Here is a 25,187-nt window from a genome sequence, read left to right as displayed (position 1 = left end):
TATAAGCTTACAAAGTAAACCTATGCAGATAGTATAGTACAACTGAAAAAGGGTATATTGAAGACTTTATAATACGGCTCACTGAAATCAAATATTATTACAAACGAAGCCATTTGAATCATTTTGCCGAAGAAGTAAGGTTATGTATTGTTTCTGTTGAGAAAAAAATAGTTATCTAACCATTTAAGAAGAATAAACCGAGGCATAAATCAATAATGCTACGATAATATTTTCGAGTAAATCCATCTGTACATTTATTATAGCGCGTTACAAAATGATGCTGATAGAGTGAAGTCCAAATATGTTAACAGTACAGCATGGTTCAAAACATACCTCGAGAAAAATCAGCGCGAGGTAGGACAAAGGGCGGTTTTACAAGTTTCTTGGTTTGATGGTTTGGTATATTTTTCATGAGTCAGTTAAAAATAAATTCCATTCGTCCTTTTTAATATAGAATAGATTTCTTTAAAATTGGTAGATCTGAAATTTCATGTAATTTATTTTATGTCTTTTTTCTATTTAGATTTACATTACTCATTATGAACAGAATGTTTAATTAGTTTTCCTTAAGATATTTGTTACATAACTCTTTTTGCAAATTAATTAATAAATACGTATACACTGATAAAAGTTATGCACCAAATAGAAAGAGATGCACAATATGAAGTTGATTGAAATTCTTCCAAGTTAGCTTTTAGAATACAAGCTTTTAATAATTAGGATGTTTTCATGTTAGGGGTGTTTTCACTCTTCTTAAAGTCACATGTGATTAAAACGATCTGATGTTTTGGAAAGCAAACGAAAAAAACTTTCATAGAGGTGGAGAGATTACATCGAGATTTTGCTAGAGAGAGAGAGAGGATGGTTTCCTCTGTTTTCTCTGTATAGTCTCAAGATGTTTAATAGAACTGGAAAAACAAAATTCGTTGTTGTTCGAATGTTTTTTTTTTTTTGTTTATATTTAAATTAATATCTAGATATCACGAACCCGTATTGGGAATTCTATAAATGGTAATAATATCGTAAATAAATCCATTTACTCTAGATACTAGCTGTGCATACTGTATAGTTCAAAACTTGCTCTCAAAATGTTACAGAGCCACTATAGATCTAGTCTTAAGAATATTTAAGAATGTTTGTACGTCAAAGATTTGAGATGTATTACTGGAGATCACAGTCATACAACGAATATAACCGCTCTTACTCATTCTATTTCACATAATTCTTGCATTTATCATCTAACATTTTACATTGTACTACAACATTGCATTCTGCAAGCATTTTAATATAGGAAATTTCATCATATTTATTACTGAAAAATATTAGCCAATAAATATATGAAAACGTTTCTTAAATTTTCAATTAAAAATTATGGCCCTTGATCGGTAAGTAAAAACATTTGCAGACAATCTGTCCTGCACGACTGGATCTTATGCCGGGTTTACACTCGGCCAGTTATAAGACGGCAAGTAGGCAGCGCATGCGCAGAATGGGATTGATTTATGTTTGCTACAGTTTCATAAAATAGATTCAGGTATTTCATGCTTTACTATAAATTGCCATTTTGGCGTCCTTATATTTTTCTTTTTTACTGCACATTGTATTAAAATTATAGATATTTACACCCCAAAAAAATTATGGTAAAATAATAAAAATAGGTCAACTTACTTAAATATGATAAGCTATGGAAAATAAATGGCAAACAGAATGAAATAAAAAACACAACCACTCATTAGAAAGAACAAATAGCAAAAAATTTCGGAATAATCTATGATAAGTGATCAATTTTTTCACGCCAAAAAACGTGCCAAATTCTACAAACGCATGCGCAGTAAGAAAGAAATACAATACAGCGGTATGTTGTTGTCCTGTCGAGGCAAGTACTTACCATCGACCGAATAGCATTTTTCAGCCTTTCTACGCATGCGCTACCTACTTGGAGTCTTAAAACTGGACGAGTGTAAACCCGACATTAGATTATGTTATTTAAGCACTGTTATATTCGTATAAGAGAGATAAACCTCTATCATCTGCCAGTGTATTATTAAAATTTCAGCACATGCATGAAGTTAATATGAAGCTAGTAATAAATATACGACATTTCATAAAAAAGTAAAAGAACGTATTAATTAAATAATTAGGATGGAACAAAGACCTTAATTAAATTTAAAGTAAAACTGGGAAAAAGCCTCTCAGAAATGCCCCAATTGATGAAACCTGAGAATTAAAAAGTTTCCGGTAAGTTATTTTGTTAAAAGTAAATTAAATGCTTTCCAGTATCACAAATCGTTGTTGAAAGGAAAGATATGTTAGAAGATGATATGTATACGGGAAAACCAAATTTATCAAGGACATCTGAAGCACATCGGAAAACTATAATAGATTCATACGGGACACTTGACGCATACCGGAAGAGTGCGTTCATCTGGGCAAATGAGTTTATTGATAAGTTCCTGATTTCCTTCGGAAAAAAAATGCTGAGTCGGTCATTGAGGAATCAGTCGCTGAGAAGGATAAAAAAAGTCTTTAATTTCTGTACTAAGTTCATTATATACATTTTAATCAATGAGCTTTGTGAACTGAAATGTTCTTTTAGCCATTGAAAATATTTACAAACTTTTTGAAATCGATGGTAGAGATGGCGAATCATTATAATTCAATATGATTCTAAAACAAGATGACAAATGTTGAAAAGCAATAAAAGAGGCAAGTAAACTAAAAGAAAAAAAAGGAAAAGTTCAATCCAAAATCAAAATAATGCTCATTACATTCTTTAATGGTAGATTAATTATTCAAAAAAGAATGAGTTCAAACTGGATTAACAATAACTAGCAAGTAATATTTAAATGTTTTGAACCATTTGATAGTCAGAATTCTCAAAATTTGTTAATATCAAAATGGTATGGCAATTCAGTATTCATAGATTTTTAGCAAAAAATAGCGCTTGTCTATCGAATAATCCCTAATATTTGCTTGATTTGCCACTATTTGGTTTCTTTTTTATTCCCCTGACATAAAATAAAGTTAGAAAGGTTTCATGATATTTCAGCTATGTAAATACCTTTGAGGCATGTTTGTAGGAACATTTTAAAAAGGACGAACATTTTGGAACATTTGGCACATTTAAACAATTCTAAGATCTTTGAAGCAAGTGCAGTGAAACCGGAAGAGATTCGTTTGAAAAAGCGTAATCCAAAATAATAACATTTTCTAATTTCTATTTTTTTTTTTACTGAATCAAAAAATAATCTGACATACTGTTTATTATTTACTGTATGCGACTAGGTGGAAAACATGAATTTGAATCAAAATTCGCATATTTTTATTATTGTTTACAATTTTAAAAAGTAGGTACTGTAGGCTGTTTCCAAAGATATCTTTATTTTGTCTCTATACCAATTATAAGCCAAGTTATAGCAAATTATTGGCATGCATGTAATGCTTATTTAAAAGTAATTAAAAACTTTAAATGCATTTTCTGAAGAACGAGTTTTTTCATAATTCTGTTATACGAATATCGTCACATCTCAAAAAATAATGAAGATATCATAATGAAATCTATGAAAAATAATCCATTATGATATCTATATATTTCATAAAATATCATAATGTTATCATAATGAAATCAGTGTCCGTTAGGTTACGAGGAATGTAATAAACTATGGATATCATGTTGAATGCGCTTGAATGATTCTTTATGTAATATGATGATTTATGATTGTTTAATGTAAATATTGTTGAAAAAAAAATTCCAAAATTTCGTACATAATTTTATAAATCACACACAAAAATTTTATTTTCAAATATAATTCTTAGATAATAGTTAGTTACACTCTAAGATATATCATACATGTAATGCTACAAAGAAAAATGAAAAATGGTCACAATATTTTTTCAATCCTAATTTTTGTAAATAAGTGTTAAAATTTACACCAAAATATGCTTCTTCTTCAAAAGTTATATAAATATTTAAATAATTTCACGCTTTTTCAACATGTTAACTTTATGTTAATAAAAAAAATATAATATAAACATTAAAATATTTGTTTTTTTGAAAAGTTCCCTCCGAGCCTAGTCGGATATCTTAATATAACTTCTAATAATTATAATTTGTTGTGAAATTATTCAAAGTAGAATATGTCTATAAGTACCTGTACAAGATTCTTGAGAGAGCTTCTTTAGATAAGATGTTTTAGGCCACTGTTATCTAAGAGGCAGGACATCGGCAAACATAATGATATACAGAGATTTTGTCTCCATCTGAAAGGAAAATAAGATAACGGTTAGTCCAGAGGGAAAATTTTTATTTTGACAGCAAAATTTATGGGGCAAAAAGATATGACGATAAAAACATGCTACTTTTCGTGAAAAAACAAAACAAACAAGAAGCAGAAGAAAAGGTACGCGTACCATGTCTAGAAAGCTTGAAATATTTATAAAAATGTTTTGTGTTTATGACAAAGTTCGAATCTTTTTAAAAATTTCCAAACAAGGAATTGAAATAATTCTATACCAGCCAACAAAAAAACAATATACTTCAAATTAAAATAAAATTATATGATTTCTAGTAATGGTATATTATAATAATATATCTAACCTTTAGCTGATATAGAATTAATATCTTTAGGTATAATTATCCTAAGATGTATAATGAAAGCAATAATTTTACTATTTCCTTAGGGGAAAATGCAATATGTATTTTACTAACTTTGTAATATACAGGTTTTATAGCATATAATAAGATTGTAATATACATTATTTACAAGCTTATACATTAAGCTTGTAATATACATTATTTACAAGCTTATACATTATTTACAAGCTTATATTTATAGTATATAATAAGCTTGTAATATACATTATTTACAAGCTTATACATTATTTACAAGCTTATATTTATAGTATATAATAAGCTTGTAATATAGCCTGTATATTACAAGCTATATTACATTATAGCTTGTAATATACAGGTTATAACTTTGTAGCACAGGTTTTATAACTGCACAATATGATGAAAAATAAATTGGATGAAATTACCTTTGGAAATTTATCTTTAAGATAAGGAAGGTTGAAGTAATAAGATCACAAAATTTGTAAACAAGCAAATATGAAAAATAGGCCTCTTTCTATCAGAGGACAGAATGATACATTTAAATGAATGAAAATAACTGTAATATAATATTTTTACGATAAATTGATGCAATCCTATGTGGTAATGGATTTAATGACCAGTAAATACTGTTAAGATAAAACGCTTTTTATATTTATTCATCTATTTCTAAGACATTGGTTTTTATAAATGTAAAAAAAAGTTGGATTCCTATTTTTACACTTTTATTTTATTTTGACTAGGTTTATTTGTAATTTTTCGTCTAATTAAATCTACAGATTATTTTAAAATAAAGTGGTTAATAACTTACATTTTTAAAAAAAATTAAAGCTTTTACATTTTAAAAGCTTTAAGATGAATGATTTTACATGAAAGGAATCCTCTCCCAGCACTGTTACTAACGCTTTCAAATTTAATTATTCAGTTTCTATAACATACATCGATGCAAATGATAGGCGAGTTCCCCACCCACCCCAGGAAAGGGGCTTTTCAGAGTCTTGGATGAGGGGCTATTCTTTTTTAGTCGGCACAATGCCGTTGAGGCCTAGTCCTCTGACCTTAGATCTGAAATATGTCTTAATTTTCACTGTGTAAAAGGAAGGAGCCGTCGTTGTAGATCAATGAGATTTTTAGCATTTTTTTTCTTTTTTTTTTCCGTGAAATGTTTGGACCTAAAAAGTTAGCGAATCAATGGAACAGACCTCCGTAAATTCTTGTGCCCGTTCCAGCGGCTCTTTATAAATTCTATAGCGAGATTTCTAAAAGAAGTAGCGCAGCTCCCACACCTTAGTGTTACAGAAGTTTCGCAGTTCCAAGAAGTTTGCAATGGAATAATAAATAGATTACGCAATTAGTGTGTCTGAGACTTTGATTACCTCATGAAAGTGAACCAAAGTAAAGAGCATTGTCAAACAGCTCGTGAATTGATTTGGAAATTAATCCTGGTTAAATTTGTTTTACTTTTTATTTGAAATGAAAGTATTCGAAAAAAATTAAAAATACTTTTTTTATAAAACATATTACATGGAATTTTTTAAAGTTTATTATATCTTTTAATAGACTTTATTGGGTTTGTTATAGTTTTGATTTGAATTTATTAAGGGTTAATAATTATGCAATATTTTTAAGCCTAAGTAAATATGATTGTACAAAAATCCTTAATTTATGTTGGAAGCTTTAAAAATGTTTTGCTAAATTAATATATAAATAAATTATATGCTTTATGCTGAAAACTGTATAAGGATTTCAAGATTTCATTAAAAATACAGACTTCAAAGCAAATTGAACAATTATTGTAATTTCAGCAAATTTTTAATCGTAGAGAATTATTGGTTTTTAATTTTTAAATAACATGCATTGATAAAAAAGACGTTCAAACAGTATAAATTCTATTTATATATTCTCCAAAAAACAATTTTAAAAAATCCTTTTTAAAGTTTCAAACATATATATTAGTAAAATCTTCAGTTATCATATTTGAAATGAGAAAATTATGCTTAAAATTTAGTTTAAGATAAATGCATTATGTGCCAATACGATTTTTTAAGCAAATAATATTCTGAAACTACTCAACAGCACATAAACCCTTGTCATATATGTTACTTCCTTGTCATTGGTTTATTCATATTGAGTTTATTCTCAATTAAAAATAATTTTCAAAACATCAAACACTAAAGAATGGAACTAATGAAACTGAAGAAAAATATCTGATAATGGTATACAGACGAGAGGAGATTTACTCGAGGGAATTTTAGATGTACAAGTTTAAGCCTTATCGAAATGATTGATTTCACTAGTTAGATTCCGTCGGACCAAAATTCCTTAATAAGACCTCAAGCTAAACCGAGTAACCAAGCTTTAGATAGAGGGAACAGGTCTTCATACTTTTTGGGCATGCTGTTTAAAGTAGATTAAAAAAAAGAATTATTTCTAATATAACATTCCTGAATCTGAAATATGATTACCTCTATAGAGACATGACATCTGTGACAATCCTAATAATGGAATGGTTGTAATCAACCAGATTCTTTGAATATATGATGTGATAAAATGTCAGTCATAAAATATTTAACACTAGAAACAATTCACATTAAAAATATTTAACTAAAAACAAATTGTACAAAAGACATTTACACATTTCAGAACGATTTCAATAAGAAAATTCAAAAAAGCAAAAGTTTTAGAATAAAATATCCTGGCAACAGCTTCTTATTTGAAATGAGAAATATTTTCTACTACTACTTCAGCGTTAATGTTCAAAGAAAGCAGTTAAATTATAAATTTAAAACTGACAAAAGCTCGCTAGAGAGTAGTTTGATGGAACAAAAAATAAATTTTAATTTTATCATTACAATCATAATATTGTTAAAGATTATATAAAAAATTAAATTTTGGAAACATTAAAATTAGAGAAAGAACTACAAAAAATGAAATTTGTATCATTAGAAAAACAGTGTTTTGTGCTTTTAGATAGTATTAAAATTATCGTGGTGAGATATACTTTAAGGAAGATATGGCTAAAAACCTTCAAATATTTGCTAAATTCACTTTTATTTAGTGTCTGGTCTTTGAAAAATTGATATTGATTTTCCTCTTGTCTTGAAAGATATGTGTGAAAATTTCTTCAAGATTGGAGAAATTTGTATAAAAAGCCATAAAAACAAACATTTATCTTCATATATAAATATTTGGTAAAAAGCGAAAAATTAGACAAATTAGGGATATTTATTTAGTATTAGAAATTTTGTTTTAATTTCACACAAAGGGTGAAAATCGGGATTTAATTGTCTGCTCCGAGATATATGGTCACTTTAAATCTATACTTATAATAAAGCTCAATGTGTGTGTGTGTGTGTGTGTGTGTGTTGGCGCTCTACAGGCCAGGTCATTTGGCATACAGCTATCAAATTTGGTACATGTATACCTTAGAGGTCGGGAATGTGCACCTGGGGTCCCTTTTTTTGAAATTTTAATTAGAATTTTAATTATTAATTAAAAACTAACTTTCCCGCCAAAAGAATCTTCCATTTTTCCCACCGCCAACTTTTCCGCCAAAAAAATCTTCCATTATCCCCAGCGCCAAACGAGAAAGGCTTCCGTTGTTTTTTTCTCCCAACAGTAATGAGGCTAGGGTTAAAATTTTTCGGCGGATTATTTCAATCGGTTCTGCTTATTTTCTTAATGTTTGATGCATTTAAAATTAAACATTGTTAATGAATCAATCTTTCAGATTCATTCTGAAGTACTTTTGAATTAAAATAAAACAGAATAAAGGAAATTAAAAATTTCTAATCCGCATAGCGTTACCCCAACTGGCGTAGAAAAAATCACGTATTTGCGTTACGTAACCGGCGAAGAAAATTCACGCATGCGCATTCTGTTCTGATTGTTGCCATGACAACATGTATATGCTTATAGTTTTAAGTACAACGTTTTTTAAGTAGTTTTTTTAAAACCTGTTTTCAACCGTTTATTTTAAACGATTCGTTTTATTTTCTTAGTGTTTGATGCATTTAAATTTAAACATTGTTAATGAATCGATCTGCTCATAATGAATCTAAGAAAATTTTGTTGGCCAACTCTTGAGATATTACATAAATTTAAAAAAATATTCTTTAGTGCCCAGAAAGTTTAAACGCTGAGTGACTCTATTTTCAGTAATCAGATTATAAAAAAATGCTTTGTTTCAGTAAAAAATATTATTATATTAATTGAAGATAAATTCTTTCCACTTTAATTTAAAGCATAAATTCTACGGGTGCTAACAGAAAATGAGAGAGATACATATTACGTTATGACTGAAGGCCTTTATAATATTATGAATGAATTATATGATAATCAAAATTTGAAGTTTTAAAATATTTTGATGAAGAAGCTATTAAAGTAGAAATTGCATAAAATATTTAATTATTAAAATTTTAACGAAAATTAAGATTGGCGAACCGGCTGGTCGCCAAAGGCGGCTAGTATATAATAAAAATAGATCACAAGAAAACACCGATTTATTTTTCTTTTAGATAAGCATTTTTGACAATATTTTTAAAAACAATAATCACTACTATTTTTTATTACAGAGGATAACTGTACATTTTTAGAACGGTTTTGATAAACAATTTTTTCAAAAATAGCAAATGTTTTGGAATAAAAATTTCTGGCAACTGTTTATAATTTGAAATGAGAAATATCGTCTGTTACTTTTATTTCTTTCTTCTTTTAAAATGTCACATGTAAACAAACTCAGATTTGAAAGACATGTCTTTTAACTTTCCGATAGTAAATATTCCTATTTCGTAATTCAGAAAAGTTGTGAAATGCGTGGCATTAAAATTTCTAAGTGATGCAAAATTACTAATTAGAAGGGGGAAAAAACAGAGAATTATTACGAGTACCTAAAAAGAAGCTTCCAAGTAAATACCCGAAAAAGGTAAGTACTGTTTAAATATTTCTAAAGTGAAATCGCTGGTAACAAGAGAAAATCCGCCAATGTAGAAATTAACTGAAAATTCTATAGCAATAATAGATTTTTTAAACATAAAAAGGTAAAAATGCTTCCCAGCTTTTGCCAAGACATGTGGCTGAATGTAGAATAGTTTGTAGAACTCTGCATTAAAACTCTTTAGCAGGAGATAAATGGTGATAAATTGTAATTCTTGATGAAGCATGGATTTATTTAAATGATTAAAACAAAAATAGGACTATATACTATGGAAAAAAAGAGAAAAATTAGAGCTTAGTTTGGGACAATATATACAAAGAAAGTTTCAGTAAGACGGTTTATGATTTTTACATGGTTTCCCGAAAGTGGGAAATAAAAATTAAGAACTGAAAAAATATTAAACCCAACTTAACATAGTATCAACAGAATTTTCAATTTTGATATTTACAGAAGAAATTTCATTTTTATATCCCAGCGAATTCTAAACGATTTTTTTTGTTAAAATAAGGTCAAAATAAAACTGCGACTCATGTTTCGAAAAGTGTCACTGAATTCATTGAAAAAATGAAGACTAACACAGGTATTACGTATATACCTTTACAAACATATTTGTTTGAATTTCACTTATGGACTATTGTGCCTTTGATGTATTGAAAGAGCAAACCCTCAATAATGGATAGAGTCTAAAAAGTAGCAGAAGAGAAATGGAAATCAATACCTACAGATATTTTACGAATCTCCTTTTATCATTCAAATCGTAATGCAAATTTATATTCCAGAAAAATGTCCATCAAATCAAACATTAAAAAAATAGACTTTGCAATTTAAACATCCACTTAAAGGCCCCTAAAACGGCCAAAAAAATATGTAAACGCTCTATGTACATCAGATTTCTCGACGTTTCATTGCGGTAAACTACGATTATAAATATTTTATCCCTGCAAACTGCGATAAATTAAAGTGGCAGGGCAAAAGCAATTGTATTCATTGCAGTTAAGTAAAATATATAAAAAAAATTTCACTGAAAGGTTGTGGCCAACTCACAATGGGTCACTGTCATATGATGCAAGCAACTGTGGATCTGACTACTTGATGTGCGCTGATATTTTTTATTTCCTTGTAAAAGCTGTGGAATAGATTTTAAATTAAAATTAGAACGATTCGAGATTATCTAGAACATAATAGTGCACAAAATTTTAATATTCTAGCACATCAGAAAATGAGTAAAAGAATCCATTATAAAATTTCATTATTCCAAACATGAAATGAGTAAAATTAAATAGAATGATGCAACAAAGAACAAAAAATCATTTGAAGCTAATATAAAATCACAATATTTTCTAACAGATTTGTTAGTCAAATAATTTTGTCCAATTATAAGTTCGAATACATGTTTACAGAAAATCATCTACTTGTGGTATGATTTTTACAAGGAGCGAATTTCCTTTCAAGGAAATAATTATTGACCATACTTATAATTTCTTGACATGAAAGATAAACGAAGCTAGAAATTATTTAAATATTAGTAGATGATGACAACTGATTCTTTTTTTTTCTAATAATTTTACTTCAAAAAGCATAAATTTAGAATTTTATAAAAGGATATAGTAGGTAGTCTGCATATGAAATGTTACCTTTTAACGAAGTCTTGACAAATAAATAGTAAGGCTAGTGCACAATCAGTATAGAAATCAATGCGTATGTTGTGAAACGTACTCAAATACGTTTTAAACAATGAATTTTTCTCAGAAAAGAAAAAAATAATTATATGTATTAAGGAAGGAAAATCAAATATTACGTGTTTATCGTTAACTAAAAATAATTCAAAAGAAAGATAAAATTATATAGGCAATACTTGAGCATATATTGAACGATTTTTTTAATGAAAAAAATAAAACTTTCATTAGTTTGTTTTATGAATCATTTTAAAGGAAATAGTATTTCTCATGTCAATAAAATTTTATTATTAAATGTATGGATATATAAATACTATGATGGCTAATAGCTTGTTTTAAATGATTAAAAATTCCCGCATTAAACTTTTACGAAAATATCCCCGTAAAAGTTGAATTGTAAGTTAAATTAATAGAATTAAAAAAAACACAAACTTATCTTTAACAGTTAAAGTTACGACTTTATTTCATACCACTTTCGCCACTCATTGCTTTCCTGTTTCACTATTTCATGCTTCTCAAATCAAGTTGTAAATCAAATTTACTATGGGAGAGAAATATTTTCCTTAATTTGAATGAACAGTTCACATGATCAGGAAAGGTTTATTCTGGTATCAACCAATGAAGAATAAATAGTCCCCTTCCTTTTTCATAATTAAAAAAAGCAAATGCTGTCCATAAATTCAAAAGAGGAAACAGGTGTTTGCATTCAGGATGAAAAGAAATTAACGTCTCGTACATTTGTTTAAGACAATAGACAGTAATTATAAAAGAAAGAGTTTTTACTTATTTATTTTTGCGTTATTTGGACGTGACTAATTTTTTGCTCTTGAGTAGCATATTGTTATTAAGTTAATTTATTCATTTCAAGAACACGTCCAGACCAGTCTCTTCCAGTTTCACTAAGTTTGAAGGAGTATTCACCCTTCAATTTCCCACATACTTCTTCATAAAGATGTCATTTATACACTGAGAGATTAATAAGTCAGGATAAAAATTAAATATTAATAATTCGTTAAGAAAAGAAAATTAAGCATTGTTAAAAAGAATAGATGGCCAAGAAGACGATATTTTTAAATTAGAAATTAAAAATTTTGGCAGCAGCATTTAAAATTCTCATGTGATTTTTTGGCAGGTTGGTCAAGCTAATTTTCATGTAGGATAAGATGTTTAAAAACATAATGGCTTACAAATGTCCAATATGCCGTCCGTCATTCAGAAGTACATACGGCAAACGAATAACTATGTTAATTATAACATTAAGCAACATTTCTGATAGTTTTAAGCAGATATACGTTGCCGCTCGATATGTTTCGATACTGCAGATATACTTTTAATTCCAAGTATCACCACAAGCAAGATAGTGGCATAACAATAGTGGCATATATACAAGACGGAGGGAGAATGGATGCTACAACGAACCCGTCTAAAGCCCTGCTTCGACGACCTGTGTCCGCCTTGAGTCTGGCACATTTTACTCTCTTTCCCCTCTCTTGTGGTTTTCTGTGGTTCTCTAATGTCTGCTCATTTTACTTTGATGTCTGTTAAATTTGCGGTCAGCTTGCGATCGCCGCCCAGGATTTTAGAGAAGGGAGAGATATTGAGACGTAACAAAAATGCATTCATGTCCCCTTTCAAAGAAAAGGAAAAAATATTACTATTTCTCAGACATCATTTACATTTGTTAAACTATTCTTGACAACGAGGGCAAAAAAAAAAAATCATATCATGCCTCAGGTCCCATTTAACATCTCTATCCCACTGAATTAAAGATGACTATTTGTATGAAGAAAAAGCGACTGATGTCAAGATTCTTCCCGGTAGTAGAATAAAATAGCCATTGGAGCAATGTATCAATGCACGCTGTTAAGTCGTCATACGTAAGGATTACTATATGCAATGCTTATTAAACATGCAATTTTGATGTTGCTCTTCAGTAGTATGTTTCTTACGGCAATGTATTGAAGTCAATACAAATATGTTTGACCAACCGTCAAAACAGCAACTAGAACAGAAACTTGACCATCACACCATTCGTACAGATTTTACTTGAGAAGACGTTCAGTCACATAGCACTTAAAACGGTCTGTTGCTCAATATGCTTTACGACACATTTTACATATTCAAACAGTTATGCCGTTAGATATATAGACATTTAGAAGAGATGTATATATATTTAGTGAACAATGTTTGCACAATTAATTTCAGGTCTCGTGAGGCTTGGTGATATGGTTGCAATGATTTAGATAAAATACCTGAATTCTAGATACTACAAAGTAAAAGACGAAAACAACAGTAGGTTGTCAAAGTTAGAAGAGAGTGTCCATTGATATATTAAAAAAATGGGATTTTGAATTTGATGCAATAAAATATATAATGGCATAATAAAATTGAAAAAATTAGTATTTGTAATAAGAACTTATCCAATAAACCCAAATTAAAAAAAATCATTAAAAGAACATATCTAATACATCGAATAGTGCATTTAATCAACTCGAACTAAAAATCCATGATCAAAAAAGCTATCTGATATGTCAAATAGTGCATTAAAAATTTGAAAGTGCTAAAATAGGAGGCAAAATCAAGCCAAGTAGCAAAAGAAATTGCACTGATTGTAAAATACGGTATATAATGGTAAATTACTGCGCTCGAATATTAAAAATTGCTTATATTATAAAATAAAAGTAAAATTAAAATGTCTGAAGAAAACAACTATTACAAATGCAAAATGTCACGTTAAAACAACAAACATTGTTAAATATATTAATAAAAATAAAGAATTATTACAAATAGTTAAAAAAGTTAAAGTTATTAAAATTAAAGAAATAATAGTTCAAAAATTACTTTAAAATAAATTCTTTGAAATTTTAAATGGTTTTAAAATAGATTTTATATGAATTATAACGGAAAAATAGCAAACATTTTTATTAATATTTTTAACTAGTAAAATCAAAAAAACTTTTTAATAACATAGTTAATCTTTCCAGGAGTTAAGAAAAAAGTGCATTTAAATTTTCCTCACGGAATCAAAGTTTTTATGAGATTTGCAATTTTTTTCTAAAACTATATAAGACAGAAGTTTTTTCACGCTCTTTCGTTCTCTCTGCTTATCCACGGCAGTTCCCCACGGCTGTTTCCCCATGGTTTGGACAAAAAAAAAAAAATCTTGTCGAAAGTTGAAAACTCAAATATATCCATATAAATTCGAAAGAATAAAAAGCTATACGCTGCTTCATCAATCCTAGCTTTATATATCTAAATTCAAGAATAAAATTATCTAATTAAATAAAGAAATGATAAATAAAAAGGAATTCAAGGTTATGCTTGTGGAGTGAAAACCAATTCTTAAAAATTTATGTATTCATTTGATTAATGTTATTTCGGTAAAATATTTGCGTTAAATAAAAATTTAATTATTCTTATGTATTTTAGCTTAATGATACCTTTTCTAAATAAAGAAAATTGAAATTTCTCTTGTATTTGACTGGAAAATTTAATTTCCAAGGTTATCTGCAGATATTAAGAAATTTCGTTTGCATATCCTTGAAACTTTCTGGCATTTTGCTTATTGAATTATTTTATGAATACCAAATCTCCCCATTCATTTATTATTTCCAATTTTGCTTTTCTTACATCGCTTTTCATTGATTCTGTATATAATTTTTATTATTTTAAAATTTTTATAAAATAATAAAAAATGAAGAGGAGTAAAAGATTATTTTAAAAACTGTTCCATTAATTATTAAAATTTCAGATTCTAATATATTTTATTTTGTTTCTTTTTTCATATATGACGAACACATAGAAAATCTATTGTAAATGTGAGAAAAATCGATGTGAAGAATTCGAAGAATCAATTAAGTTTTAGATCTGAGTTAATGCAGAAAAAAGGAAGAACACTGGAATTATATGAATATTATTATTAGAAAACGGAACATACTAGATAAAGGAGATTTGATCTATGGCCTTTACACTCAAATTTTGTATCAAATTTTGGATAAAATACGCCAACGAGAATCCTTTCAATCTGCCCGTCTGAATCCGTGTAATAAAAATAACTCAAAAGCACATAGTTTAGATGCATGAAATTGTTAATATATTTTGTTTTCATTGGATGTATTGAATTTGGATCTATTCTATTTTTCGATTCAACTATTCTAGCGTATATTAATGATACAAAACAAAAATGCGACGGAAAAAAGGAATACAAATATATAAATGTTATACTTAATTTCAAAATCTTGCACAAAGTTTGGGCCACACCTATTAGATGAGAAATTGTCTATAAGTCATACCGTATGTATCTGATGGAATGATGAAGTACACAATCGGGTAAGGTAAATGCTACTGAACTTTTTTTTAAGCGAAAATATTATTTTTCTAATCGTATTTCGAGACATTCTAGTTTGGTTAAAATATTGACCATGTTTAAATACATTTAAATTTCTTAAATAGAACTTCATGCCATTCATTGTTCCAACAAAGTACTTCAAATATCAAATCATAATGCGTATTAAAACGCATTATTTTAAAAACCTTGATATATTTTGTTTATTTTACACATGAACTCAATAATATAAGTCCCATGATATCGTGATATTGTTAAAAACTGCATAAATAATCTATCTTTTAAATGCACTTTGTATTTTGGGGTAATATAGTTTTTTTCTGATTCTCCATGCAAGCTGAGCAGAGAATGAACCAGATAATTTATTCTTAGCTTTCGACAATTAATGAAAATCAGGCAGTTAAATGTCTGACGTAACAGCGAAAACAATTTTAATTTCTTCACAAAATATATACATATATAATTGTGTAACTGAAAATTATGGGATTGTGCAAAATGTAACTGAAAATTATGGGATTGTGTAAAATGTAACTGAAAATTATGGGATTGTGTAAAATGTAACTGAAAATTAATTAAAAAGTATTTTTAAAATTACAAACATTTGAGAAGTTGTAATATATCTAAATTGGTATCATTATAGAAACATTTTAAAAATTTTAAATGGTGTAAATAACATTAATGTAATAATATTTTCAGATGTTACCATAAAAAAAAGTCAAAACCACGCCTAATTTTTATTAAAATTCTAACAAAAATTTAAAAAGAAATCGCTCAGAAATGCTACCTTTTATCCTCCAAAGTATATTAGAATCAAATTTGGCAGCTTTTTGGAAAATGGTCTTGCTTATAAATGGACGCACATTTATCATTATTACTCATGTTATTTGTTGAAATTAGAGAAGTCAGGTCGAACAACATTATGTTTTCATAAAAAAAAGTAATATGATATACGAAAATAATACGAAACTTTTGAAGAACATTCGGACATAATATGAAACTTTTGAAGAACATTCGGACATAATATGAAACTTTTGAAGAACATTCGGACATAATATGAAACTTTTGAAGAACATTCGGAAATAATATGAAACTTTTGAAGAACATTCGGAAATAATATGAAACTTTTGAAGAACATTCGGAAATAATATGAAACTTTTGAAGAACATTCGGAAATAATATGAAACTTTTGAATTGCATCAGAAAAATAAATACTAGCGAATATAATATGAAGATAAAACATTTTAAAACATATTTCTTTTTTATATTGCTCTGCACTTGTTTTCAAAAGAAAATATCGACCATGAATTTTCAGTCAGTTAAGGATTGCCAACCATGTTACGCAAGCTTTGAGGAGGAGAATTTTCATTCCACAAAATGCAAGATAGATAATGCAATGTGGTTCAAGTCCTTCCCTACATGAAAACAAATGACCACATCAGATCTTGAGAGTAATTTCCTGCACTGAGTGTCATATCCTGTCCTAAGAGCGATCATAACAGAAAAGAAAAAGTTTATCATTCAAGGAACTAAGTGCCGGACGTTCGTCCATATTGTTTTTATTTTTTTAACATTCTTTTTACTTCTAATGGGTTGGTAAGGGACAGAAATAGCACATTATCACACAGAAAAAGTTTTCAGCATTTAAATGAAAGGAAATTAAATAATAGGAATTTAAATCGTTTAACAGGTTTTATAACTCGGGTCACTGTAAATGCTTTTTTTGCAGAATTGACAGGAAATTAAATAAGAGGAATTCAAATTATTTAAAATATTCAATGATACGTGAATTAACCATAATAAATTTTAAATGCTTCTTTCAACTCTTGCATATTACTCATTTTACGAGAAATGAACGAATGGAATAAAATATTTGAGTCAAATTATTACTATTTTTTATTAAATATTATTAAATACTGCAAAAATTAGCATATTTATGAAATAGGAAAGGTGGTAAAAATTTCGAATTCTATTTAATATGAAAATAATAACATTTTTATATTTTGACAATATTTGACAAATGCGGAAATCGGAGTTCTAGGATGTTGAAAGTATCTTTCATCCAAGACAGCTTCAGTCTTGTTACAGACCAATTATATAAATCGAGGTTTTTCTAGTTAGATTCTAAGGGAAGAATCAAAATAGAACATTTTAAGTTAGACAATATATTTCTTTTATGTGTAGATATTTGTGAAATAAAGAAAATGAATGTTTAAGTGACGAAGTTCTTTACAAATGATATAGTATCGGATTGAGGCAGACAAATAAATACAGGCTAAATATTTTTATAGGAATAGTTAAGAATTTTGATAATCATTTTAATATCAAAATTAAAGTTATTACTTTATTTATTTAAAATAGGTATCATATTGTTCATTTCTTCACCCAAGAACACCATATTAACTTTGAGAAGTAAAAAAAGTTATTTAAATAAAGGATGTCCCAAAATTAAAGCAAGATTTGAATTTGTTACCATTCGTGCAGTAAAGTCTTGGCAACTCTATTAAAAAAAATATTTGATAGATGATAGTTTAGGGCTAGTAAAAATGGAGCATTACACGATAGAATAACGTGTTTTCATTGTTGAACAATATTTCAAAAATAATAAAAGTTTGGCGGCCACAGTACCAAAATATGAGAATTGATCTCTTAGATTGTGTGCTTTAATACCGTTCGATTTCATTTCATTGAATTATTTGAAGTCAAACGTCTATGCCAACAAGCCCACAAGCACGCGAGCATTTAAGGAAGAAATTCAATGCTTCATCAACGAAATTTAACCGGATTTATACAAAATGATCATGGAAAATTTCGACAAAAGAATGTATATATGCCAGCAAAGACGTAGATGTAATTTGCTATATGTGTTATACCGTACATAACCCTACCCTGTGCACTTTATGATTCAATAAAAATATAACAATTCAAAGAAAAAAACGTTTTTTCTTTAATTAATTCTAATTTTGCGTTAACACGTTGTTCTATAGCTTAACGCTCAATATTTACTAATCCTAAACTATCAGCTGTCAAAGGGTTTTTTTCAATAGGGTTGGCAACACTTTACTGCACAAATGGTGGCAAATTCAAATCTTTTGGGACACCCTTTATTTCTTCATGCTCAGTTATCTAAAGAAGAAAAAAAGATATCATCGAACAAAAAAGCCGAGCCATAAGATATCGAGTCAACCAACAGGAGCGATTTGTATCTCGACTTTTACCTACATTTTTCTTAGAATATAGTGAGTTTTGTCTTCAGTCTCATCTTATAATAAAGTTGGAAAAATAAGTTAATTCAGATATACATAGACAGCCGTACCAACAGCCAGGAATTTTTTTAAATCTAAAATTTGATATGGATCTATAAAGATATGTACTAAATTTCATCCATCTGGATCACTGAGTTTTTGAATAATCTGTGTATATGCTAGGGACAAAAAGATACTCTTTCTTTCTGATGAAAAGTTTCGTCCGAAATTTGATACAAATTTAATGTATAATTTACATAACAGATTTCATTAGTAGAGCTCATAGGGTGTTTGAGCTATCTTGTTGACATACAGACTTACAGACAATTTTGAAATAGAATAATATCAAAATGCTCAGTAGTAGTAAAAAAATATGTATCACTAAATAGGAAAGTGAGATTTTTCTGAAATTTTTACTTAAAATTCAAGTTAATGATACAAATTTAAAGCTCCAAATATGCAGAGAAAATAACAAAAATCGATATATTTAGAACTCATATATTTGGTACACAGTGTTTATCCAATTTCTCCAATTTTCTTATAAATAATTTCATAAGTTTTTACAGAAGCAGCTGATGATCAGACATTTGTCCTTGAATGTCTGAGTTAGTTTTATGCTCTAAGACGAATCAGTGTTCATCCTGAAAGAAAATATAAACAATACTGAGCAAATAAAAGAAATATTGTTCGCCAATCTTCAATTTTAATGGGTTTTCCGTATTTAAATAATCGATCTTCTTTAAATTTTTTTTCTCCTTCTTATTCATAGTATTGACAAAGTAAAAATATTTAAATTTCCTTTTTTCTCTACTAAACTATTTGATTAGTATATTTCACTTATAAAATCTTCACAATAAAATTTTCCTTTGTTATATTTTCTGAAGCTTTTGAAATATTATAATGCTAGTTTATGATATTTGGACATTTGATACAAATGGAATATATAGTGGTTATTCATAAATTAATAGAAAACTGGTTTCAAAACTATGTTCCGAAATGCTAAAGTGACGTCATTAGCTATATTTATTTAACCCTTTAAAGGGCCATTTTTTTCTAGTCATATTATGTTAAAATATTTTTAAGTTTGAAATTAGAATAATAAAAGGGATTCATTTAGTTTATTAGATAAATTTAATTTGATTAATTAATTAATTTGGTTAATTAATAATTAAGTAACAAATCAAGACAGCATTTTGTCTGAGATAAAGAACTGAAACATCTAAGTTTCTGACTTACTAAAAAAATTTGTCAGAACTTATGCCAACCTACATAATTTCATACAAAGATTGATAAATTTGGTGGGAAGCATACTTCCCACGGCCCTAGAAAGGGTTAAATGAGAAGTAAAAAAAAAAAAAACCGTTATTCTCCATTTACTTTTTAGATGTATTTATTATTAATTTTAGTGTATATGTGTCAGATGTGTGGATGTTTATAAAATTATAGCTGTAATTCATCAATGAATTATTAAAACAGAAAATTATGTCTCTAACAAAACATGATATTGTTGAAATCCGCGTAATTTCATACTTTCTCGTATATGTAATATAGAGAAAGTATTGTAATCTTCGAAAAATTCGAAATTGAGATCTTCACAAGATTCTACATTTTAGACCACTCTAAATTAGAAAAATACAATTTTAGAAAATGCCTGTCCATCTGTCTGTCTGTGACAAAGGTAATTCAAAAATGATTTTAGTTAGATGTATGAAATTTGGCATACGGTCTTTATACCAAATTTGTAGATTTATATCAAATTTTGAGCAAAATCCGTTCAAGGGAAGTCTGTCTGTCCGGTTGTTCGAATTTAAGCTAATATGATAACTGCAAAATGAAGAGATGTAGGCAGATAAAATTCTGTACACAGAATTAATATCTACAGTGCAAAAACCTTTCAAATTTTGACCAAATAATACGAGGAGTTGATTATCAGTCGATCTGTAAGTTTAGAACATGCAAATGCGATTACACAAAAACGCAATGATTCTATCAAATTTGGAATCGGATTTTATCAAATTGTAGTCACAAATTTATTATTGGATTTTGTGACTATAAGTGCAGTTTCGAGTCAAACTTTTGTTTCAATCGGTTGGGAAAACGCATATTTTCCACATGGAAACATGGATAAAACATATCCAAATTTTTTTAAAGAATTTTATGATAGATTTAATAAAAATGCTAAATTCATATCATGCTAAAGATAATATTTTATAACTATTATACACTTTTATTAGAGAGTATGAGAAAAATTTTTGGAAGAAAACCATTCTTACCTGTGTTCTTCTTAAAATACAGTACTTTTATTTAAAAATGCGTTTTCATCATTGACGTCCAAAAGAATTGCGTAAAAAAAATGAAAAGATTTGAGAAAAAATATAACAATCCGCAGTACAAGAGAAATACACCTTTAGAAATATTTTTACTTTGAAAGAAAAGGGGGAATTCTATCACGGTAAGAAAGTTTCAAAGTCTTGCCAGGACTCGGTAATTTTTTCACAGTGTCCGTTCTCTTCTATTTCATTTCCTAATGATTTATTTCTTTAAACAATTATTAAAATTTTCTTTTTAAAAAAGTTTTAAGGCTTTTTCTGACCGCAACTACTGTATTTACTATCAAAATTGAAAAGAAAAAACACATCATAATTAAATATTTAAATAAAGGGTTATTTTGTTTGCAAGTACCTTGTCACATAGATAATTTTAAGCATAATATGCATATTTAAACTTTGGAAATAGGGAAAAAGCAACCTTCTTAAATCGCATAACACATGATTTTAATCTTTCAAATTTCTTTTAAGGTATCCGACTACTTTGGAAGCCTATTATTTAATTAATGATATTCGAAACAATGTTTTTCTATTTTCAAATAACAATTATACAAAAACTTAATAACATATAATTTAAAATTTAATAATTTTTTTTAATTATTTGAAAAAAGTTTTTTTTGCACCTCATTTTATCCTTTTTCGAACATTCTCAATTAAAAACAAATGACCGAAACAGTGTATCCTTCGGTATACATAATTATTGATGTATTATCTAGAGCTCGAAGCAAAAGTTTAGAAATAACTCAAAATTCTTATATATTACAAGAGTTTTAGTGTAAAATAATATGCATATTCCAAATTCCAGACAGATATTTTTAGAACTCTTTTAGTAATCATAATTGAAAAATGAAAAATTTCAATAAATCAAATAAAGGTTTCTTTCAAAAAAATATCTTTATTCATTTTATCGAAAATTGAAAACAAAAAAACATTTCAAGAAAAATGCATTTAAAATTCTTGTTTTCAATTTTTGATAACATGAATGAAGGAATTTTTTTCTTTAAAATTTCCTAGATTGGTACATCATTATGTCTTTTCTTTTTGAACCAAATTCATTTACTGAAACTTCCAAATTCATTTTTAGATCCGGAAATTTTTTCTTCGTCTTTTTCGCTATTCTAATGAGTATGTATTGCCATCTACTATGCTGCTGGTATCAGCAGATTTCGACATTTCTTAAGTTCTTTTTATTAACTTGTAAATGCATGTTAATTAAACTGAAGATACTGTTATCAATTAATATTTATCATACATACGTTTGAAACACTATTCATGTATTTACTGTCCTAAATTACATAATCAGTAGAAAATCAAGATAATTTAGAGCTTCAAAATAATCTGTATTTGCAACAAAAGGCAATCAAAAACAAAGAAACCCATGTTGTAAAATAATTCAAAATAATATTTGTTATATGATAAAAGAAATGAAAAGGGAAATGATAATGATTTTCAAATAACCTAAATAAACAAATAATGAAAAAATCTTATTTATAGTCTTACTTACAGTTCCACTTTTATTTGTCAAGTTTTATTAAAATATCTTTAATTTCATTTCTAATTATCGTAGATGTAAAATAAAACGGTAAGAGATATCACATAAAAAATATATAAAAATAGATTTAAAAAGTAAAAAGAACAGTTATTTTGCTGAAATATTTTAAAATATACGTGATTATCAGTAAAAAAGCGATTTTTAACAAATGTGGATATCAAATTAAAAAAACTTTAGAAAAAAAATCAATTTTTTTATACTTACCTCGTTGTAACGTAACACACTTTTCCTTATCTTTTAAACAATACGGGATTTTACTAATTTAGGATGGAAAAAATGCATTACTGGAGGAAAAAAATCCTCTTGTCAATTCGTGCCAAGAGAAGAAGTCTGAAGGCAGTTTATGACGATTGTGCCGTCATGAGAGATTCGTCCTCAAGGTGTACTCGGCACAGACCAAAGTTCTTTGAATCTTTTATCAGAGAAAGATGACAGCGGCGGTTGTCGGCTTCTTTCTTTACAACTTAGATAAGATCCAAAAAAAGAACATGATCTCTTTACCTTCACACTTCTTAAATCATGTCTACATTACTGATAAGATAGTGAAACGTCATGATGAAGATATAGCACAATTAATTGAGGATGATTATTCCATTTATTCAAAAAATGTTTTTTTTAAATATATATTAAACTATATTAAAAAAAGACTATAAATTATTTACATGGTCAGAACTTTTCTATGAAACCTAAAAGAAGTAGATATAAATTTAGTGACTGTATTTTATCACGAAGTCTTACCTTTTCTTCATTAATGTTTGCAATTTATAATTTTTCTATATTTACAAAGAATAACATATAATTTAGAGGTAAACTATAAAATTTATATAAATATAAAAGTGAATATCCATTTATTTGAATCTTATACAATTCCACACCCTTTAATGGATTAGAAAAAAAAGTGACATCCGTTTCTTAACATTTGGAAGGATTAATCGCTTTATTAAAAATATTCTGCGACTCCTTATAGGAGGTGAAATTGTGGTAAAACATTTAAACGTTTTTTCATTTATAATTTTAGTAAAAAAATTAAAAATTATTTCGATTTATCGAAATAATTTTTACATTTTAACACTAAAAAAATTAGTTTTCTGCAATACCAACTGTATTTCTATACAATTTTTATTTGAATTTTAATTAAGTTTTTAAAAATTAAGCTAAACACAATTTGTATCCATTCTTTTTTTGTTGGAATTTTAAAATTATTTCATTGTTTAATAATATTGATCATTCGCGCATTTTTATCAATTGCTTTTTTTATTTTTGCAATGATTAAGTAGCATAAAAGCAATTCGAGATATTTCTTAAATTTTAATGCGTTAAGATTTTATTTCAATTTAAAAGTTCGTCAATTTTTAGAACCTTACTACACATTTTATCGTAGCATCTTAAAAAATATACTTTTTAAATGCGTCATCAGACATTTCTTTTTAGTTTTTCATTTTCCAACTTCAGATCTTTGATTTTCCAGATTCTGTAATATCTAAGAAACAGTCATTCTTTTTCCTGTTAGCCACTACTATCGTACCACAGTTCTTAAATTAAGAACTGTGTTTTGAGTATTTGATTAAACATTATACAACATTTGAATATAAACGCTCTTGATATAGAACAATTTTGTCAGAAATATTTCTACAATAAATAAATTATATTCTAAATAGATATTTATTTATATGCACGATGCCATTCCCGAATGCACACGTCGCATTTTACTTCGTGAAAATAATTTACTTATACATTTGTGATTGTTGGGATTCTTTTTTCAGTAGAATTGATATTAAGACGTCAACATGAGTCATCACATTATGTATTAAACCGAAAGATTATTGTAAACCATTGCGTATTATCTGAGATTAAATAATCTTTTCTTTACATTTTCAATCTCTTAAAATAAAATTCGATATCTAAAATAATGTCAGTATGAATCTATAAGTTCAATATTTCTCTAACTAGAAATAATACTATATTGCCAAATTCTAGAGTGCGATCTCAAAGCAGTCTTTACAGACATGCAACAAATTCGAAACTAAAAATGTCGTTTATCCAAAATATATTGATTGGTAGTTAATTATAGCTGGGGGACTTGACATTTGAATTGAAAAATAAAAATAATATATGTGTTTGCTTTTTCTTATTAGCATATTGAATGATAAATGAAGGTGAGGTAGCGGGTATAGTAGGTAGCTAAAAATTCCAAGAACTTTAATCAATATAGCACTTTTTTAAAATAAAAAGAAATGAATGATATTGATAATAATAGACGATATCCACGATATATAATTTCAAAATGTTGAAACAAAAAAGCTACCCGCATGATATTATATTCATCATTAATTTCCTTTTTTCATGGTAAAAATTGCCAGTTTTTACTATAAATTCTAAATTTGCAGCTATATAGATACTTTCTATTCAGAAAATTAAACTCAGATTCAATCATGGTTGAGATACAAAACTAAGAAGTCAAGTAAATATAATATATGACAAAGAGAAGAAGGAATAAAGA

The 25,187-nt window shown here is 27.6% G+C and overlaps 1 protein-coding gene across 5 annotated transcripts in view; it reads right to left on the bottom strand.

Moving 5' to 3' along the window:
* LOC129984053 (G protein-activated inward rectifier potassium channel 3-like) overlaps positions 1-25,187 on the bottom strand; it is an 88,837-nt gene that overhangs the window by 22,091 nt on the left and 41,559 nt on the right. For 4 of the 5 annotated variants that reach the window (XM_056093816.1, XM_056093821.1, XM_056093820.1 and 1 more), the window contains exon 2: positions 4,152-4,260. The gene's annotated coding sequence lies outside the window, so the exon portion shown is untranslated. Of the gene's footprint in view, positions 1-4,151; positions 4,261-22,891; positions 23,050-25,187 lie in introns of those variants that run through there. The other variant, XM_056093817.1, reaches the window with a different exon arrangement.

The sequence above is a fragment of the Argiope bruennichi genome, chromosome 9 (genome assembly GCF_947563725.1).
Source record: "Argiope bruennichi chromosome 9, qqArgBrue1.1, whole genome shotgun sequence".
Lineage (NCBI taxonomy): Eukaryota > Metazoa > Arthropoda > Arachnida > Araneae > Araneidae > Argiope > Argiope bruennichi.
Note: the sequence above shows the minus strand (reverse complement) of the source record. Positions and strands in the feature narration are given on the sequence as shown.